This window comes from Phascolarctos cinereus, unplaced genomic scaffold (genome assembly GCF_003287225.1).
Source record: "Phascolarctos cinereus isolate Bilbo 61053 unplaced genomic scaffold, phaCin_HiC Scaffold_4;HRSCAF=312, whole genome shotgun sequence".
In the NCBI taxonomy this organism is placed as follows: domain Eukaryota; kingdom Metazoa; phylum Chordata; class Mammalia; order Diprotodontia; family Phascolarctidae; genus Phascolarctos; species Phascolarctos cinereus.
Window position 1 is genome coordinate 509,955,179 of NW_027555847.1, and position 21,547 is coordinate 509,976,725.

A 21,547-nucleotide genomic window follows, 5' to 3' on the forward strand; every position below is an offset into this window, starting at 1 on the left:
GCCCAGAGTCACAGTTAGTGAGTATTATGTGTCTGAGGCCGGATTTGAACTCAGGTCCTCCTGAATCCAGGGCCAGCACTTTATCCACTGTGCCACCTAGCTGCCTCCAAAGGGGTTCTTTATTTTGAAGGGGAAGATTACATCTTTGTTTTAACTACTAACTGAATTCAGCATTTCCTTTGATTATGAATGTAAGCCACAAACAGTGTTCTGAGAAACTGCCCATAGGCTTTACCAGATTGTGAAAGGGGTCTATGACACGAAAGAGTTAAGAACCCCTGATGTAGTGTAACCCATATTTTAATAAGAATTCTTTCCGATATGCCCAAGCATTGGTCATCTAGTTTTTGCTTAAAGATATCTAGGGAGATAGGGAACCTACTATCTCCAAGGCAGCCCATTTTACTTTTGGGTAACTCTAATTGCCATTGGCCTTTCAAAGCAAAATAATTAGTTCTCTTCTCTAGGGAAGGCATGAACCAGAAAGCTTAAAAAGAAATGCCAGCTTTGCCTAAGATTAGTACTTTCAATGGGTTTGAAAGAGGAAATAGCCTTTAATGATGTCTTTCTTCCCACTTACACATGCCCCCACTTCAACTGTATAATACTGCTCACTTGTTTCCAACTGGAATTGGTTCTTGCGCCAATTGTAAGCTTTTAAAAGCTCTCAGGTTGAGGCAGATGATCAACTCAATTATCAACATCTTGTTAATATTACCTTTATCAGAGAATCAAAATTAGAAAGGAACTCTGAGTTCATGTCCAACATCTCATCCACTGTATGAATCCCCTCAACAAAAGATGCTTATTTGGCTTATTTACATGTCGGTTAATTCTGTTTTTGGACAATGCATTAACTGTTAGATCTCCATAATTTACATTCGGTCCTTTGCTGATCACAAGGAAAAATGGTGCCAAGTTGTCCTTTCTGTGTTCTGGCCCTTTCATGCTCCCAAAATGTCTGACTTCCCTATATCATCCTAGGTTTTGGTTCTAAAGAATGCTTGGTTCCTGTGTATACAGAATTTTTATTACATGCCTTCCCATTCTATATTTCCTTTATACCTGTTTCTGGTACACTACTTGTTCCAACTTCTATTGTCCAGATTTCTTTGTGCCTTCCTGAATATGACCCACTTTCCTGCTCCGATCTACAGTATAAATGTGTCTCCTATATTCTGGACTGCTCATCTTTCTCCCAAATCATCATTAACTAACAAATTCTGGGTATTCCTATGAGTCTAACTTATTCCCATGCCATCTCTCTAAGCCTCTGCCTCTGTGATCTTAAGACTATTGACACTGGCCTTCCTCAGTGATTGATGATAATTATGATGATGATCATGACAGAAAGCATTTATATAATGCTTTTAGATTTACAAACAACTTTATATATGTTACCTCATTTGATCCACCCAACAATCCTTGAGGTAGGTGCCAGTATTATTCCCCTCTTACAAATAAGGAGACTGAGTCAGATAGGTTAAGTGACTTGCCTAGAGCCACAAGGGTAGTATGTGTGTGGTTATGTCATGTTTCAAACTTGGATGTTCCTGACTCCAAGTTCCATAACTCACTCTGTCACCTAGCAAGTGTCAGTCTGGGAGCAGCAACATGCTGAACAGAACAATGAGAAGGAATGTTTAATAAGACTAGAGGCAGTCTACAGCTTCTATTACAAGAAGGAAGTCATGGAACATGCAAGCCAGCCTAACTAAAGCAGCAAGGCATGTTGAAGGAGAGTTGAAAGCAGGATGCGTCAGGCAACCCCTTCCCTAGGGACTAGTGGGAACAATCCTCAGAAACCCAAGATCCTTGTGAATAGTAGGGGAGATGGGACCCACCTTCTATATTACTGCCAACTACTGACCAACTGCCACTTACAGGCTAAGAACCCTGACAGTGGAAGTACCCCCCCAGACTACTGGTCCTGCTGCACCCTTTTGGCTATCATCCTTGGAAGCAACCCTAGTGGAGATAGAAACCACTTCTGACAGTGTTGTAGACAGCTACTGAAGACCCAGAAAACAAAGTTCTTACTAAAAGAGTCAACCACATTATCAAATAGTTCAAAAGCATATGCACAAAAAGTGGACAATTCTTTCCCCTGTTGGTTTGCGTATGGCCTATACACATGAAGTCACATTAACCAGCATGATGCTGGGTATACTACAGGCACAGCAGTAGTTAGCCAACTAAAAAGAGAAGCCATTATCAATTACTCTAGTGTTATTAAAAAAATCAAGCTTGATGCAGGTGATCATTGTACCAGGATACTTAATTCTGAGAAAGCCAGAGTGACTCTAGTGGGTTTATGGCTCATAGGGATAGAACTACATCAAGAATCTAGGGGTTCCCCTACATTGGCTGTGTTCTTGGGGTTCATCTTCCACCATCCCTATGTGTGAGTGCTTGAGAATATTTGACATTTCTTTCTATAAGAGTCAAAGCCCAAGGGGCTTTTGCTTCATACATGTGTAGGAATGAACAGAGGTCTGATAGTATCAGTGGCTGCTCCATTTCATCCAGACAGGCAATGGAAAGAATCCTGTTCAGAAGACCTGGGCTTGAATCCTGACTTCCATTTACTACTTGTGTAACCATAAAGAAGTCATTTAACATCTCTGGGACTTTGCTTCTGCAGTTTAGATTAGATGACCTCTAAGATTCTCTCCAGCTTTAAATCAATATTTTTATTTATGGGTAGTGGATACAAGTTTGAATATAGTCTGGAATTTTCAGAAAAGCAGCCTATGTTGTAAAATGGGCACAGGTTCTTTTAATTATCATAGTTCAAAGTATCAGGTTAAGCCTGAGTTCTTATCATAAAAGGTAGAATTGAGTTGGGAAGGCAGCCCTGAACTCATAATCTGTTGCTAACTATAGTTTCACATTAACAGTATATTTGGAACACATTAGCAACAGGGAACCAGTATTCATAAATTGGTCAAATTTTTAACTTTTTCTGAACTATAACCTTGGTGTGCTATTTTATTTTCAACAGATTTTAATTTCTACCACATTAGATACACTCATATCCAAAGTCAATACATTTTCAAAGAGAGGTATTGTGGTACAGTGGATTGTAGGCAAGTTTTGGAGTCAGTCAAGGACCTGAGTTCAAGCAATGGGTAATCAAGGCCAAATCCTGTGACTTCTCAGTGTTCTCCCACCTAAGATAAATTACAAAGTACTGCTCTGCTTTGGAAGAAGTTTCATTTGCCCACCAAGAGGTCTCCACACCAATGAAATCATAAGTCCAGATAATCTGTGTCTCCTCCTTCCTGGCAAACAAACAACGCTACCTTTCGTGTGTGTGTGTGTGTGTGTGTGTGTGTGTGTGTGTGTGTGTGTGTGTGTTAACTATTTATTGGGTACAGTTTACTCAGAATAGTGACAGGAAATAAAACTAGAAAGATCATAATGACAATAACTTGGAAAAGTAGAAAGTGAACTTCTAGTGTAAAGAATCAAAGATTTTCTGTTTTATATTAGTTATGGACTCATAGAATTTGTGAATGAGAAGGGGACTTTCACTACCTTTCAAAATTAAGTTGTTATATGTTTGGTATAACTATCATTTTTATTGATACTACTATAGTTCTGTCAGTGGAATGAATATATGAATGACAAGAGAATTTCTAACTTTTCCTTTGGTATTTTAACTCATCCATATCCAATTTTCCTTTTCTCCACATTCTACATTGTCCCAGTATGGCTACAGGTGAAGCTTTTTTTTTTAATACATTACATCCACTTTCTTTTCTCATTACCTTCATTCTCATTATGCTCCCTGATCTAATTTGTTCTTTGATGTTATTCATGCAATTTCCTTTTCTCGCCCATTCATCTGGCCAATATTTTCATCTTGGTTACATGTACTGATTCTGTTCTCTAAATTATCTCATACTGGTCTTATTCCTTATTGGTTGATTTATTTATTATTCCTACAGCACTTCCCAGTCCCATGCATTCTGAATAGGATTCCTGCACTTTAATTATCTGCCTTTGTGTCTTCCAATTCCAAACAAAATTTACTCATTCTGTCTCAAAGTTCCCAATTTTTTCTGAATTTGATTATATCAAATATATCCATATACCTCCCATTTATATCCATAACCTCCCAAATCTTAATATCACAGTAGCTGACTGCCCCCTCTTAATTTTACTCTTACCATTATTTAGTACTCTATTCTACACCCAGCTATGAATACTATCTCAAACTCTGACAAAGTCCTCTTATTTTCTGAGTTCCCATTTCATACAGTAGTCATGCTGGGAGATCATCTTTTTCAACTGCCCCAATTTCATGGATGAATTAATCGAGATGCGGCAAACTCTGGCCATCAGACTAATTCTAAGCTTCTTATAGATGAAGCAGAATTATGATCAAGTGTTTGTGGTTCTGCATGATTTCCTTGGGTGGGACCCACGTGAATATCTTTAAGTGAATATCGTATCTTACAATGTTATGTCACTGTAATTCTGCAGTGCTTTTATTCTCATACACCTTTTCTTTCCTTTTCATTCAGTCTCACATATTATGCTTCCTGTTCATCTCTGTTCTTTACTTTTCTCTAAATTGACAGAGGACAGCACACTAATACTTCTGCGCTTGTCTCTTCTAATTTTCCTTAAGTTATGATGCCAGACTTTGTCATCTGCGTTCAGGGGGAAAAAGTCAGCATTGTAATTTTTATTTTCCCCCTGGGGATGGGTGTGGAATAGGGAGGAGGGGAACTCATCCAGAAAAGAATAATGTATTTAATTACATATGATGATCTCCATCCTTTACTACAGATTTTTTCATTTATGACAAATACTGTGGAATAATTCTTTTTTATTTTCCTTCTCTGACAAACGAAGATTTTGTTAATTTGGTTTTTAGTTTGTTCTACTAGTATGAACATAAATTATTAGTAATCATGAATGAGGTCCTAAAATTAGCTTAAAGGCTTTAAATGGGTTTAGTTTTGATCTCTTTATTATGAAAACTGATAAGGGAAAATGGACGACAGAAACAGTATCAATACAATACAGTAACTTTATATAAAATTAAAACAATGTAAGTGGTAATAGAAAAAGGGGCCCAAAATCACCTTAGTCAGCAAATATTTTACTTACTTGACAAAGAGAGAAGACTATCAAAGGTCCCACAATATTAGAATATAAACATATATGTAAAATATCACAAAGCAGATGATAGACAAATATGCAATATTATTTTATAAAACAGAGAGAATCAATGAAGGGTAAAATCAGTTTAAAGGAAGCTTGGCAAGATATCCAATTAGCTAAAGTTCTCCCAAGGGTATTCAAGGATGGCAAGAGAAAGTGGACTACAAATAGAATAAAAATTAGGGAAAACCACAAAAACTATTACAACAATTTTTTGTAATAAAATATAGAACCATTGTACTTGGATACTAACATCACAGTGGCTGACATACTTAGAGAGGAAGAAGAAATGGCATTGAAGAGAGCAAAGACAGAAAAAAATATCCATATTAGGATAAGTATATTTTGAGGAAATCCATGCTGAAGGAGATACAATTGTGAAGACAGTAAGGGATAAATTTAAAAGGTATCTCAAAGAGGAAAATATATGAAAAACATGAAAAAAAATGTTGAACCTAATTAATACTATGCACACATATACATGTACAGACAGGCAGACAGGTAGATAGACAGTGACCAAGAATATATCAACAACTACTAATCTATATGCTTAGTCTTCCATCTATACAAATCTTTAGAAGGTCACCTATAAACAAATTGAATGCAACCCTAACTAGCATATTAATACAGAACAAATAGGTTTTCACAAGCCATATTCAGCAATGGACCTTTTCTTTACCATCTAGTAACTGACCAAAAGATGTAGAGAATATAAGATCCTGCCTTGTTTATTGTTAATGAATTACTTTTTTTTTTTACAGCATTCAACTTGGTAGAACTAAACACCACCTTACAGGCTCTTTTACAACAGAATATTTCCTAAATATACACTAAGATCAAGATTCTTTGGTAGATATTGCAACAGAATTAACCCCATTCAGGAACAATGATATAAATATATACTCGCCATACATATTAGCCATTTTGATGGAGAAGATCCATTCAAGAGTACAAATCAAGGAAGGATTTCCTGTGGATGGTGGGTTTGTCCAGATGCTCCTCCTTGCAGATAGCATTGTGTGACTGCATCTAGCCTCAATATATTGCAGTCCCTCCTTGAAGAGATCTGTAATAACTAAAATAACTTGCCCTGTCAACTCAACATAGGAAAGATCAAACTTATAAAGAATGTCTATTGACCAGATCTCAACATATATTTGAATAGACACTTTATAGACCTTATCCAACAGTATGCTTATCTGGGACAGACCATACAGATGGACAATGATGGGGCTCAGAGTTGAAAAGGAGAAGAAAAACAGGATGAACTTATTTCTGGAAATGCACAGCACTTTTATTCACCCCAAGTTTCTTATGGAAGCAAAGCCTTTTTTTTTTAATACAAATATTTTACCAGTGTCAAAGTATGGCAGCAAGACATGGAAAACTACTGCCTCTGAAGAACCAATGATTGCCACCATACAGAGTGCAATGGAAAAATGCATTATGGGTGTGAATAGCAGACTAAAACATATAATTAATATGTAACCTTAAAGAAGAACAAGAGTAAAAGATTTCTTCAAGGAATTTTGCAACAGAAAGAAAAGATGGCTGATCACACGGCAAGAATAGAAGGTGACAAGTAGATGGCCAGAGTCCTCCGTTGGCATTGGAGAAAACAAGAGAGAACGTCAGCATGCTGGCTGGTCCCCTTGTGGCAAACTTTGGGGATCACTCAGAGGACACTAGCACAGGATAGGCAGGCATGGGTGGGTTATGATCTACATCATCAGACAGCCACTCCATAGTTAATGAAGTCAAAGATTCACATGAGTATTTGAGAAATTATGAACATGAAATTTCAAATATTCTAAGCATTACATACAACAACATGCTTGTCTCCGAAAGTGTTAATAATATGTTAGTGTATTGATAATAGTAATTATATGTAGACATACTTCAGGTTTTATTCTGTACTAAATACATAATACATGCATATGTAGTGAATAATTGAATACAGATATACATGGTAAGAAACTGTATAGAATTAATTGCTAATAATATATTTTCAGTTTCTTGTCCATTACATGCATACTTTAGTGGTTATGGCTCTTAAATGGATTAATTTTAATAAAAAGCCAGCATCCTGCAAACATGTTATTTTGGTGTAGAAGGTTGTAAAAGTAAAGCTTTTAAATGAAGAGCAGCCTAGCTTCTCATGTCATGTTGACTGATTGGGACTTAAGTATTGCTATACTACTATTATTAATATTTTTAGACTACCCTTCCTTACCAATAACAAACATTCATAGCTTAAGAGTAAAAAGAAAATCCAGTTTCATTTTCAGATTTATTCTCATCCAGGTCTATTTTTCCTCCATAGGGAATTTCAGATGGAAATGAAATCATGAGACATATATGCAAGCCTCTATAGAAAGAAAAAAATGTTTAATAGATATATCAAGTAAGATAGTCACCTATGGCAATTCAATGACAACAAAAACATACAGGCTTTACAAAGGTCATATACTAGAGTATCAGTGCCATATAGTAACTGTCAGGTTCTAGTTCAGTTTCTGTGCATGTGTATGCTTTTATGGATACGTATGCATATATGCATATGTGTGTGTATATATATATACATAAACACACATAAACATATATTTACAGGTATATTCTAAATATTCTAAACTTATACTTCATGAATAACTGAAATAAAAAAAATTCCCCAAAATATTCAATAGTCTTACTTTATTTTTGTGCGGGTATCTTCATGTTAAGGCAACTGTACTCTTTGAATAAGGAAATGATATAATTAATAAGCCTATTTCTTTCTCAAGGAATTAGATCTGTTTTTAATAACATAAGGCTTGCCTGATTTGAAAAAATAAAGCCACTGGTTTCAAGTCTTCAAATTTAGACTAAATAGAATCACCAAAAATACTACAATGCAATAACTTACTTTCTTTTAAGATGTGGCACAGAAAGGATGACATATAAAAGCTTGAAGTAATGTAGTATAACACAGTCTTGGATCTCTTTTTTCTTATTATTACCATTAAAGTGCTTAATTCAATTTAAAGTAAGCCAGTTTTGTGCAATGTTTCAAATACTTATCTTTTATTATATGTCTTGTCTGAATTTATAAACATTAATGTATTTTATAGAGAAATACGAATGTATTTTCATTTATTCTTTCCAATGAATTACTTCCTGATGAAAAGGCAGAGGTTTCCCTTTTGGCTATCAGAGCTTTTGCTATGAGGAAGGGGCTCATTTTCTCAGTAGCAAGCAGATGGCCACCCACCCAGGAGAATGGACAGGGACTCACCCTGTCATACAGAATTTCTCTGACAAGTGGCAAGAGGCAGGTGAAGAGAGGAAGGTAAGCCAAAAGCAATCTACATATTTAACACTGTGTTTCACTTCATTACTGCCTAGTTTTTTGCAGGACATCAACTGAAGAAAACTCTGGTGATAACTGGGAAAAACACAAAGAAGGAAAACATGGATTCTTGAACATCCTAGTTTAAGAATTCCAATGTTATCAGCCAAAATTGTATGGCAAAATCACAGAGCTATTATTTTTGCAGAGACAATTTAATTTCCATTATGTGCTCTCATATGTAGGATGCACTAAAATAATTGAAAGCAAAGACGAAATTAAGGAAAACTACACTTCAAGAGGTTCTGCATGCAACCTAGAGCACCAGCTTGATTATGAAATCATTCAAGTCAGTTTGGTGTGCTATATTTTGGAGGCAGCTCTGGGTAATTACCTAGAGCTAAGTACTAGAAAGAAAACAAATTACTTCTTACTGTCAGTCTCTGGTTTTAAGACATACATCCACAAGTGACCTGGGTGAATCAATAACCCCACACCTATCACAGAGCCATTTCAAACTCCAGTGCGCAGGACCACGAAAGTAAAGGCCAGTATAAAATATGATATAATAAAATTGGCTAACCCTCATTCACGTAACACAAGGAATCTGTCAAAGAAAAATCCTACCTTTGACTAGATAGCCAAAATTTTCCAAGAATGAGTTCTTGAAATAGCTTAACTGCCAATCAAATAATGCTTTGAGATCTTGGGAAAAGATCATAAGTGTAAAGAAGTACATGCAAATGCAGAACACTTCACTTCCAAGTATCCCTAGTGTCCCTTCTAGGTCTGATGATACTATGCTGGTAATATCATTGTTGTTGGAGCAGGTAGGTAGTGCAGTGGGTAGAGTGCTGGACCTGAATGACACTATATGCTGATAGTCACTTGGCACATACATAGGAAATGAATACCAAGGCAATCTGGTTCTTCCTCAAGGTGACTTTATTCTCCAATTCAAAATACTCAGGGAGTAACTATCCTAAAAACTGTATGAACCTAGTTTTGGTTTTTGTTTTGTTTAAAATTTTGCATGTGGTTTGTTTTTGTTTTCATTTTGATTTTTTGCCTGGAAAAAAAAAGTAGCATTCACATATCACCATTATCCAGAAGCATCCCCCTTCCTTGTTGTGTTCTCTGCCTTCACCCTACACAGTTCCTATTCCTGAAGAAAGGAAAGAGGCACTTATATAGATTCCTATAATGTGCCAGACATTGTGCTAAGCACTTTACATATTATTTCACTTGATCCTCACAACTCTGCAAGGTAGGTGCTATTATTATCTCCATTTTACAGTTTAGCAAACTGAGGCAAACAGAGATTAAGTGACTCACCCAGGGTAACTCAGCTAGTAAGTATCTGAGGGCAAATATGAAGTCAGGTCTTCCTGACTCCAAGCCCAATGCTTTATTCATTGTTCCGCTTAGCTGCTTCTAGAAAATAAAGGAAGTTATATCTGAACCCTATCCCATCTTTTTATATTAAAAATGCTTCCAAAAGAATGAGAAAAATCCTCTACTCAGAGTATTTTTGTGTCCTAAATTTGGAAATTCCCATAGATTTTCTGATAGAGATAATGTTATAAATGATTAGATGGTGCTAAATAATATTATTGAACAACACTTAACTTAGGTCCATTATGAAATTTAAAAGATTTATACTTGGGGACTTTCCCACCATCTGTACCATTGCTTAGAAAATGAGTTCTAAATCCCCTTCCTTAAAAAAAATGTACAAACTCCTAGAACACAGGCTGTTTGTAAATTTTATACTGCTCTTATTTTGATTGTTTATAAATGTACTTATACAGTACCTCTCTTTGGAGTGAGTCAATTCACTTTCCATATGACACACAATTCTCACTTAAAAAGATCCCTGGAAGAAAAGTCAAAGAAAAGTAGGTATAGTATTTTTCCTTTACCTTCTGGTATTCTCAGGAGCTAGCTACTACTGCTTCCTCTGACCAGAGAGGATGCCCATGCCTTGGAAAATATAACCCCTTAAGCTCCAGAATGCTGACCCTGGGGTCCAATTGTCCAGAATGGAAAGTAGCTTATGTGGGTCATTATATCTAGGTAGCTCTAGCTATGCCTCACTTAATTTGGCTATCTTCTCATCATCTGCCTAGATGCTAAATGTACTTTTCACTCCTTCTCCCTTCGCTTTCCAGTTCTTGTTCCATAATCAAATCAGCACTATTATCTCAACTAAAAAAAAAAAATCTGTCAACTCACATCTCCCAAAACTCCACTTAAAATCTCAGTGACTTTTCAAGCCAAGATACACCTTCCTAGGTGCCATTTTTCTATATGTGTTGTTTTCCTCCTTGGCATGTAAGATTCTTTAGAGCAGGGTCTGTTTTGGCTTTTTTTATTAAATTTTATCTCCAGCACTTAGTATTGTGCTTTGTACACAGTGCTTAAGTAATACTCTTTTTCATTCATTCAAAGTCTACAAAGGAGTGATCAATCAAAAACCATTTATTACATGCTTTACAATGTGCCTGGCACTGTACTTAATGCTGAAATACATACATAAGCAAAAAAAAAAAACCCAGTCCTCAAGGACCTTTGCATTCTAATGAAGGAAAACAATATATAAAAGAGAGATGAAAAGCATAGAAAGAGGAGAGACAGACCATTTGATGCAGAATGACTAATTTTTGAACTGTTGGACACACAAATGCAGAAAGTCAACATCAAGTGAGTAGAAAGCTTCTAGGCAAACATTAATATTGTTTTTTATGCCTAAACACACTTAACTTATTATGCATAACTGAATCATAAGGGAATCTATAAGTAATAATGGATCAGCATGAAAGGGATAACTGTTAACAACTCTTTCTCTTCTTTAACACTATTTCCATACTCTGCATACCATTTGAGCTTCATGCAATTAAATTTCACATTTTGAATATGGTTTTATATGTGTAAAATTATTTCACATTTGTATCATTTCCCAATTAGATTATAAGCTCCTGGAGAGGAGAGACCATGTTTTCTAATTCTTTCCTACCCACTGCTTTCTGAATGAGGAATGTGCTCACCCATTAAATGTTTACCAATTGAATTCAACTATTTTCTGTATATTTCTGAATATCTGAACCAGTAGCTTCAATCATACCCAAGTAAAATGAAGGGAAAGAAAGAGATATCATTTCAGTGAAATGGATGGTTTAAATAGATCTATCATACAGTCATAAAAGGTATCATGAGCTTATAAAACCACAGCATATGAAAAAAGTAGGCAGATCTGAAATAGGTCAGGTGTTAGAGAATGAAAAACTAATGTTCTTTTCCCCAGGTGACACATACTTAGAGGCTTCAGAGAGTAGAAGTGGGAAGAGCTAAGAATGTTTGAGTTGGACGGTGTGGCTAGAACTTTCTTCTGGCATAAAAAATGGCATAATGGGGAAAGCAATAAGCAACTCAAATCCTTCTCTTGACTAAGATTCTCTGGTTCCTTTGTACAACTCAGGTATTAGGATGCTCTTTGCTGGTTATTCATGATTTGAGTTCTCTTTCTATTTAGTCACTAGTTGGGATATTCACCTGTCAAAAACTCTTACACAACCTTTTCTCTTGGATTTCTGATATTCATCTCAGACAATGCATGGACTCCAAGGACAGTACAAATCAGTAGGGTGATATGCAAATAAAACAAGTGCCTCTGATATTCTGATATGCCCCCCCCATACGGGAACAACCTCCACCACAGTGGACTGTTAGGAATCAATAACTAACAATCCTAGCTCACTGAATAGGGCTCAGAGTGATTAAGTGACTAACACATGCTCACACAGCTAGTATATATCATGAGCAGGATTTGAACCAGCCCTGTCTTTGATAAATTCCTCAAATATCTTCAGGCAACTCTATTCTGACAGTCAGCCAGTCCCATTTCTGTCAGGGGCAAGTGTCCAAAGTCTGATATCTCAGGTCTTTCTGGGTCCTTTGCCAGGATCCAACATAAAATAAGCCAACCCCAATGGGTAAGTTTCTGGATGACCTGCCAAGTCGTAGTCAGAACAAACTAGTCCAGGGAGACACGATGGATAAACTTCCAACACTTAGTATTACATGCCCCTGATCTATATCTGGCCACTGGACCCAGGTGGCTCTGGAGGAGAAAGTCAGGCTAGCATTTCCCTTTCTATTACCTGGCCCATACCCATCAACTCTGAATAATGCATGCAACTTGAGAGAGAGGGTAACCTAAGAATGATGCCCTCCAAATGAGCCTGACATCTAGGAGAATCACTCATTTTCCATGATGGCAAGTTATGTTTGTAAGGATGTGTCTTCTGGTAGTTTTATATTACCTGTGTCCCAAAATCCCTCTAATGGCCCATTTGTTCTTAGCCCTTAAGCAAATGTCCCAAACAGTAAGTAGTCTGTAACTAGCTCCATAGCACTCAAGGAACCCTGGAAATTTCATGAAAATGGCCTGGGATCAACAGAATGAATGCCACTAACATCCTAGTCATTGTTGGAGGAAATTGCCACTGAGCATCCATAGTAAGCTCCTGACTTTATTTATCATCCAGTCCTTCCTATATCCAAACTTGCTACACTTGAAATGACTAGCTTTACATAACTCCTACACTGCATAGCTCTTTAATCTTATTTGTTGCCTCCCACCCAATGGCACCATAGGAACTGATAGCTTAATATAGACAAAATGTTAATCTACCCCAGGCACCTTGAAAAACATATCTCCTAGTGTCTTAAAAATTCTCAAGGACTTGTAGCAATATCAACTCTTTCCTAAACTTGAGAAATGCCACTTTGGAATAGAAATAGTCAACTTCCTGGGGTCATATGGCAGGTTATCAGAGAGTATGGGTGAACCCCCAAGATGAAGCAGAAGCCACGCTGCCATAAAAGCTACAACAGAAGGAGTTCAATAATTTCTTGATTCGCTTTCTTTCTGTCTGACAATTCCTTCCCAGTTTCCTTTGCTGGCTCATGACCCATATCATGGTCTTTAATTTGGGAACATTCCAAGGCTGTCATCTCTAAACTCCCTCTCTTGTTATCTTCATTAGTTCCCAAGAGATTAATTATAATATGTATGGAAATGATTCTCACATCTACATATCCAGCTGTAGTCCTCTCTCCTCATTCTCAATCCTACATCAACACTGTCCATTAGATATTTCCAACCGCATGGCCTTTAGGCATCTCAAACTCCACATGTCCAAAATTCACAACAGAATTCATTCCCTATTCTCCCAGTCCCTTCTTCTCAGGGATCTAATTTGTGTATGTTTTAGAGTATGGAGAAGAAAAAGTACAAAGCCACAAAAAAGTTTCATTAGTGGATTGAAATCTATGAATTAAGATAAGTTGCCCAGAACTGACCTACCCATTTTGAGGGTCTTAAGGACCTTAGAGTCAAAGTAGGTTCAAAGAAGCCATCCTGTGGTCCAGATTTCTCTCTTTCTGGATCTCTTTTGAGCAGCCACAAAGGATAATAAATATTAAAGGCCAAGGCTAAGGAGAAAAATTATACATGTTTGGAGTTACAAATAATGTCCCATTCCAGAGCCTTGTATTGGTGCCCTAATAGTTCTTGTCTTTACATGAGCAGGAGGAATTATTCTAAAATGATCCATGCTATTAGGCATCCTCAAGAGCAGCCAAAAAGTGATCTTCTTCCAAGATTATTGATAATAATCTAAGGTGTTATTATGTATACAGATACACATATAATAGTCATATGTAATTTTCTCCAGGCTTTATATATAAGATAATCAATCTCTTTTTTAAAAAATGAAGAAAAGCTGCTTTTGCCTACTAGGTTGGTTTGTAAAGTAAAAGGACTAAGAAGCAGATGAAGTTGGCCTTTTTTTTTTGTGCCAGGATAATATGATGAATCATAGTGAAGAACTGTGTGCAAAGTCTAACAAAGGTCTGAAATGTCCCTTTGCCTGAAACTAACGGTGTCTGCTTTTGAAAGAAATTTTAAAGATACTTATAAGACAACATTTAGATCAGAAACACATTTCACAATAGGAAAGAATTTCCATTGAGGTTGAAATGAAAAACTTGTCTGTGAGCAAAGGGTATTCTGAGAGGTTATACCCAGTATTAATATCTATACTTCTATTATGTACCTATAAATGATGTCTAGTTGTTGTATTAAAAAGGAAGTTACTCCAGCAGATGTTTTCGAATTCGCCAAAACCATGTCACAGAGTAAGGCAGCAGAATTGGAAAAATGCCCAGAGAGACCTTCCCACAAGAAGCCTCAGGGAGCCATTGAAATATTCTCTTAAACTTCCTTGTGCAGGGACTTGGCTTCATAGGCCAGAGAGATAAACAACTCATAACACAGTTTCTCCTTTTCCAGTTTCTTATCCAAAACTTCAACAAGACCTCACTTCAGCAGCACAAGAACTTTGTGAAGACTGGCAGCAATCTAATCCCTTTCATGCAAAATCCAGTGACTTGTTTGTTGTTTTTGTTGTTACTGTTTTTACCTAGGTAGAAGATAGAATTACCAGCAAAATATCAAAAGTAAACAAGTTAAGTCAACAGGAATTTATTATTTAAGTGCCTATTATGCTGGAGGCCCTTTGCTAAGAACTAGATTGAGGAGAGAGGGAAAGGGGAGAGAGAGAGAGAGAGAGAGAGAGAGAGAGAGAGAGAGAGAGAGAGAGAGAGAGAGAGAGAGCATGGAAGGGGATGGTATTTTGAATGTTTTATATAGTATTTGGATGTTTCACAGAAACTAAGTAAGTAGGTATTAAAGATGGTAAGCAGGCTCTCAGCATTGTATTTTTGAAGTAACTATCTGTTTGGGCTTTGGATTTTTAAAAAATAAAACAAGGGAGAAAGCCTAGATCTCTAAGGCCCCTTGGAGCTATACAGCCTATGATTCTAAGAAGAAAAAGAAGATCCTGTTAAAATGAATGATATGCTCCTCACAGGTACATTATTAAATGAAGGTTAAGTAAGAGATGCATGGCTTCAAAAGAGTTAATTTGAATCTCCCTGATGCAATTAACTGCTTCTTTGTAATGTTGGAACTTCCCACAAGCAGCCATGATCTTTGGCATCTTCAGATTAGATATATCCAATCACAAAAAAAAAAAAAATCTTCAATGAGCAGCCTCAGGGATTAGGCCCAAGTAAAAGGTGGCAGGTTCCCTAAAAAGTCCATCAGGTGATAAAAGAGAGAAAATCTTGCTAGTCTTCCTCTGCCGGCCAATATGGAACTTGCCACAGTTAGCACTTATGGACATGCAAAGGGCACTATGAAAAGCATTCAAGGACACAGGGCAATTATATACTACCAAGTTAGGGTTTGAAACCATAAAGTGTCCCTAGAATATCTTGAAAAGAAAATTCTTGTTACAAGAAGGATCATTAAAACAAACAAAACCAAAATGAACAAAAAGCATAGAACACAATTGGACATAAACTTTTGAATATTACAAAATAAGACTTCAAAAAAGTCTTTTTATAATACCCATGCTATCATGGCAGAGAATGAGAGAGTTCATTAATGATGTTCTCAAGTACAAAAAAGAACAAAGGGCAGAAAAAGGGAAAGGAAGGAATCTGGAGCAATGTTCTGCTTTCTACTTAAAGTGAGAGGAGTAAGGCAAGTGTGGTTTCTATAGAGATGGAATCTTCACATGTCTTCCAACTGGATGCCTGCCTCAGAAAGGATGTTTCCTTCCTTACTGAAAAAAGATGTTCTTCTGATGAAGGGTGAAAAATGTGCTGAGCTAGCAGTGCAGTGGATAGAGCATTAGGTTTGAACGAGGAAGGCCTGAATTCAAATTTGGCCTGAGACACTTAACCAGATGTGTTAAGTCAGGACCTCAGTTTCCTCAACTGTAGAATGGGGATAATAATTGCAACTGCCTTCTAGGATTGTTGAGAGGATCAAATAAGATAGTATTTGCAAAGTGCTTATTATAATACCTGGCATATAATAGGTGCTATATAAATGTTAGCTTGTTGTTGCTGTTGTTGTTATTGTTATTCTTACTTGAATAAGAACGTATCATAATCTTGGATGTTATTAATATCATAGAAATTATAAGGCAATAATATTTTTCATGTGAATATTAAAAGTTGCATCATATGCAGGCTTAAATCTTGTTTCTTAAAATGCCATCACAATTTGAATGGCATTATGCCTATCAATCAAAACTAAGAGAAAAACATTGAGTATGAGTTTTCAAATGGAGTTGCTATCCAGAGAATATGGTGCTGGATTACATTTTGAATGAAGCACTGACACACTTACCATCTAAGACCTTTAGTCACTTGTGTTTTCTGTCATATCCAATCCAGAAAAATAATTGAAAAATCTGAATAGCATAACAAACCATTTCTGATATACTGGAATAGATAATACCTACAGCAAAATTCATATTGGCTTCTATTTAAGGCTGATTCAACACCATTCTTCTACTCTGAATGAGTTTGAAAGTAGAGCAAGACAGTTGTTGATATTTTTAGTGATGTTTTCTGAAACATTTTGGGGGGAAGGATGAGGATGTAGTATTCCTACTTGTTTTTAGTAGTTATTGAGCATACTTCCTCCCTCAACTTTTGGAATTCATTGTCAAACATTTGTGTTACAGGAGAAAAAAAAAAGAAGACAAAATGAGAAAATTCCTCACATGGAACAATTTATGTTTGATTCTTAAAATATTCATCTACACAGTAAGGAATTTGGAGAGTTTTGTAAAGATACTAACTTTAACTACATTTTCTCTATTAGTTTTCTACTAAAAACATACATTCTTAGAATTTCCAGTAAATTTAAACCTTAGGAATAAAATATAGCAATGTCAAAACTACCCTTAAATCAAGCATACACTCAAATACTTTCTGAAAAGAAGAAAGTTGTTGTCTATTTTCCTTTAAATAAATGACTATCAATCTTTTTTTTAACTAAATATGGTTCAGGGTAATACTTTCACTGAATGTGTCCTTAACTAAATTACCAAAACTCATTTCTAAAAGATTGACAACAGATTTCTGTAAACTGTCTTATCCTGGGACAGCTACATCCTAAATTAGCTTTTCTAACCTTAGATACATTTTTAAAATTGCATTTGCTTCTGTAATAAACATTTTCAAGATCCATTTGTAATTAGGAACTTTGTAAAAAATAAACTCTCAGGCAAATTAATGAGAAAAGATTTACTCTTTTTCGTATGGAAAAGTATGCATTTAGCCTGTTCTTAACTTTCATGAAATTCCTATTTAATAACGCCAATTAAGTTTAGCAGAAAATTTTTGCTAAACCCTGCAAAAGTGCATAAAAGTATTGATTATAACACATGAGAATTGAAAGTTCCTTCCTAAAATGGAAGTGCTGCTATAAATGATATCCCCAATAAATAAATCAAGCAGGCTAACTCATAGTAAAATGACCTTGCAAGATGTCATATAATCATTTCAATTCAAGAAATATTTATTGAGCACTTCTACCCCCTTTCCAATTTGTCGAAGATTGCAACTTAAAATTTCCTTCTGGGTGGGCAGTCCTATAACAACTGAGAAAAATCCAATAAGAACAAAAGATCTAAAGATCTGTATTTCAATTGGTTCGTTTTTATCTTATATCTTTCACTGTTCTTCATGGCAGAACTTAACCTTTGTCGCCCGTTTGGGGTGGTTGGGGGGGCAGGGCAAGATGGGGGGGGGGAGAATGCACATCTTTTCACAGCTTCCAGACATCTTTACTCACTTTGAAAAAAGTGGTGAGGGAATCTCCCTTAGTTTCATCCTCTCGCTCTCTCCCCCCAATAAGGCAACACTAGCCAGCTTCCCATTTCCAAGATTGAGGCCCCCGCCCCCAATAGCGAAATCCCACTAACCTACAATACAAGCTCCAGGAGGACTATGGAGGCGGGTTTGTGCTCTACGTTCTGCTCTACGACTAGCCAGGAAATAGATGAGCAGAGCTCCCCCTGAACAGAACCCCTTCAGCATCTAAACAAATGCAATAGCAGGTACTGGAGTCTGCTCATCGTTCCCAGGGCTTTCTTTCCATTACCCTTTCTTAATGAAGCACAGAGATTTCTACTTCCAGGAAGAATATAAATGTAGCAGCTCAGAGTGCTGAATACAGGGTCTTCATCTCGTCCCCATTCCCCCTGAAAAAAGGTCTCTCCAGCAGCTGCAGCCGCCACTCAATGAAAGTGCAATTTGTTACATCCCAGAGCCCCGACGAGAGGTCACTGTTTGATTCCAGTTCCAGCCCCGCTTATTCAATTTGCTCGCCTGACTTCCTGAATACAGGGTCTGATCTCGAGTGCACACGATTCAGCTAAATCAGGGCTTTAGCGGGGATGACTGACTCTAAAATCCTCTCCTTCCCCCAGAGCCCCCATCCATACACCCACCAGGGACCTCTTTCTCCACTAAAATAGACAAAATGCCACCCGAAAAACCATGTGAAACAACTTCTTGTCTAATAGACTCAGGAACCTGCCAGGAAATCTCATCAGTTCATCTCTTTCTCTCTCCTTCCCCTTCAAGGTGCTTTGTCGAGTGGGTGCGTGGGTAGGTGGGTGGGTGGGTGAATTTGGTTTGGAAGTATGGAAGAGAGTCGATGCTGTTTTCCCCTCCCCTTCCCCCAAGATTACTACATTCCTGACACGGTCAAGTCAAGTAGCAATCTGCCCAGTGCTGAGGGTGGTATAGTGGAAGTAGGCTGGCACCACATTCCCAGAGAAAGGGACCTGGTGTCTCCTCTCCCGCAGTTCCTTGGAGGGGCAGGCGGACGCACTGAGGGCGAGGAAAGGTGAAGGGAAGCGAGAGAGCGGGCGCTGGTGGCTAAGACAAGGGAACTCCCTTCCCGCAGCCACTCAGGAAGAGGAGGAAGGGGAGTCAGCCTGGTGGAGTGGAGGGAAAGAAGCCTCAGCGCGTGGCGGGGGCAGCGTCCGCGGCCGCGGCGGCTGCCGGCTCCCGCCCAGGCTTCCCAGCGGCGCAAGCTGCTCAGTGGCTCAGCCCTGCCGTTACCTTTCAGCTGCCTGCAGTCCGCGCGTCGGTGCGTCCTCCTGCCGAGCCCTTCAGGGAGGACGAGAGGAAGGTGCCTGCGAAGCCGGGACAGGTACAGAGAGAGCCTGCTAGAGAGACCCAAGAGGAGAGCGGAGTAGGAGATGGAGGCGGTGGCTGCTGCTGCCGCCGTTTTCTCTAATTCCCTCGGGGCTGAAGGTCTCCCAAAAGAGATGTCAGGCCGGGTGAGGCGCGCTATGCCGGGTACAACGTTGCGCTCGCCTCTGGCTCCGAGGCTGAGCGCCGGGAAGAGGCGAGCTGAGGCAGAGAGGCTGAGAGCTGGTCACCCGCCCCTGGGTGCATGTTAATACGGTGGGGAGGAGGAGTCCCGCGCTTCCTCCGCCCAACCACCAGAGCGGGCGGCGGCAGCCAGCCAAGCAGCCCCCACCCTGCGCTACTATGGTTATGACCACTAGTACCTGGCCCTAGCCCAGACACGCGTGCGGAGGGTGGAGGGGGTGGGAGGACCCGGCAGGAGAAACCCAGTGTCTTCCGAAGAGCTTTCCTCTCTCGTTGTGTAGTCAGGGAATCCTTAGGTCCGGGCAGGACCTTGAGAGGTCATTTCGTCTAGCCCCCTGCCTCCAGGTGGGATTGAATCCATACCAGTCCAAAGGGATTAGGTCTGCCAGAAGCAGCTGGGATTTGCCACCTGTCCCCGGAACCTGTTAGAGAATTCACAGCCTCTCCAAGAGGCAGTGTCCAGGCTGATGCTTATTAGGACATCTCCCTCTGCCCCAGTACATCCTCTCCTTTCATAGAGGCTGTATCCGCTTGTGGAAAGAGAAATAGTTTTGGAAACAGAGGATCTGGGTTTGAATCACTAGTATGTCACATACTACCTGTATGACCTTGGGCAAGTCACTTTAGTTTCTTGAATGTCAATTTACTCATTTGTTAAATGAGAGGAGTAGACTACTAAGATACCTTTGTCTCTAGAGCCTATTTTCTTCCTCATGTTTTCTCCTTGGAGATGGACTTGAGCAGCATGGATTTGCTTTCCCATTCTCTTCTTCCCAGTAGAAATTTTAGAGAGCAGGTAATTGCAATTTCCCAAGACACACTCTGTAAAGGGTAATGCACTGACCCAGGCAGATCAGTAATGATACTGAATATACCTTTCTCTTTTCATCCTCCCTCAGACAGGAGTATTTCTTTTCATTGCATATATAAAAAGGTAACCCACTCGATCTCAAGATGATTCCAGACTCTGTGGCATAGGTTCATGCCTTTTAACCACTCCATGAAAATAGGAGAAAGCAGCAAAAGAGAATCAGAGAAATAAAGAATTATTGCAGGAGAGTGAAATGTTTGGAAGAAGGAATTGAACTTTATGGAGAGAGAGAGAGAGAGAGAGAGAGAGAGAGAGAGAGAGAGAGAGAGAGAGAGAGAGAGAGAGAGAGAGAGAGAGAGAGAAGATGTGGGTCAAGGTCAGAAAAGTACTCAAACGAATATTTTGAGAGTTCCAAGTATGAGCCTAGAACTGTATATACGAAGTCATTATTTCAGAATAGGGTCCCCCCTCCTGTTTCTGTCTTTGCCAAAGAGAATGGGCATCCAGACAGAGAGTGTGTGTGTGTCTTTTTGTTCTGCAGTCCCAAGGGATGACCTCATGTCAAAATTTATATAATCTTCTTTATGTAATTGTGAAAAAAAACCCCTCCCAAATATTAAGCTGTGTGAGTCTATAAAGTTTTAAGGATTTAACATTTGGTTAGGGTAGGATCTGATTATAAATATTTGTAGAACTGTCCTTTTAAAGAAATAAGTTCTCACATAAAACTAAGCAGAAGTGAAGAGTATCTTCCATAAAACATGGCTCAAATAAATAATCTCTATTTCCTGAAATTTGGCAGAGCCATTTATTTTTTCTTTTGTTTTTTTTTCTTTTTATAAGATTCTGTGAAGTGATAAAAAAAAATTACTGAATGTACTGAGAGCAAACTTTCATCATCATTTAACAGAGAGCCTGAATGCTTTAATAATACTTTCCAATAGTTAAACTAATACTAT

General features: G+C 38.1%; 1 protein-coding gene across 1 annotated transcript in view; it reads right to left on the bottom strand.

Moving 5' to 3' along the window:
• The window catches only part of DLGAP1 (DLG associated protein 1), a 1,123,488-nt gene extending 1,103,580 nt beyond the window's left edge, over positions 1 to 19,908 (bottom strand). Inside the window, exon 1 of the mRNA XM_078153489.1 lies at positions 19,502 to 19,908. The gene's annotated coding sequence lies outside the window, so the exon portion shown is untranslated. The remainder of the gene's footprint in view (positions 1 to 19,501) is intronic.
• Between the last annotated feature and the right edge of the window lie 1,639 nt (positions 19,909 to 21,547).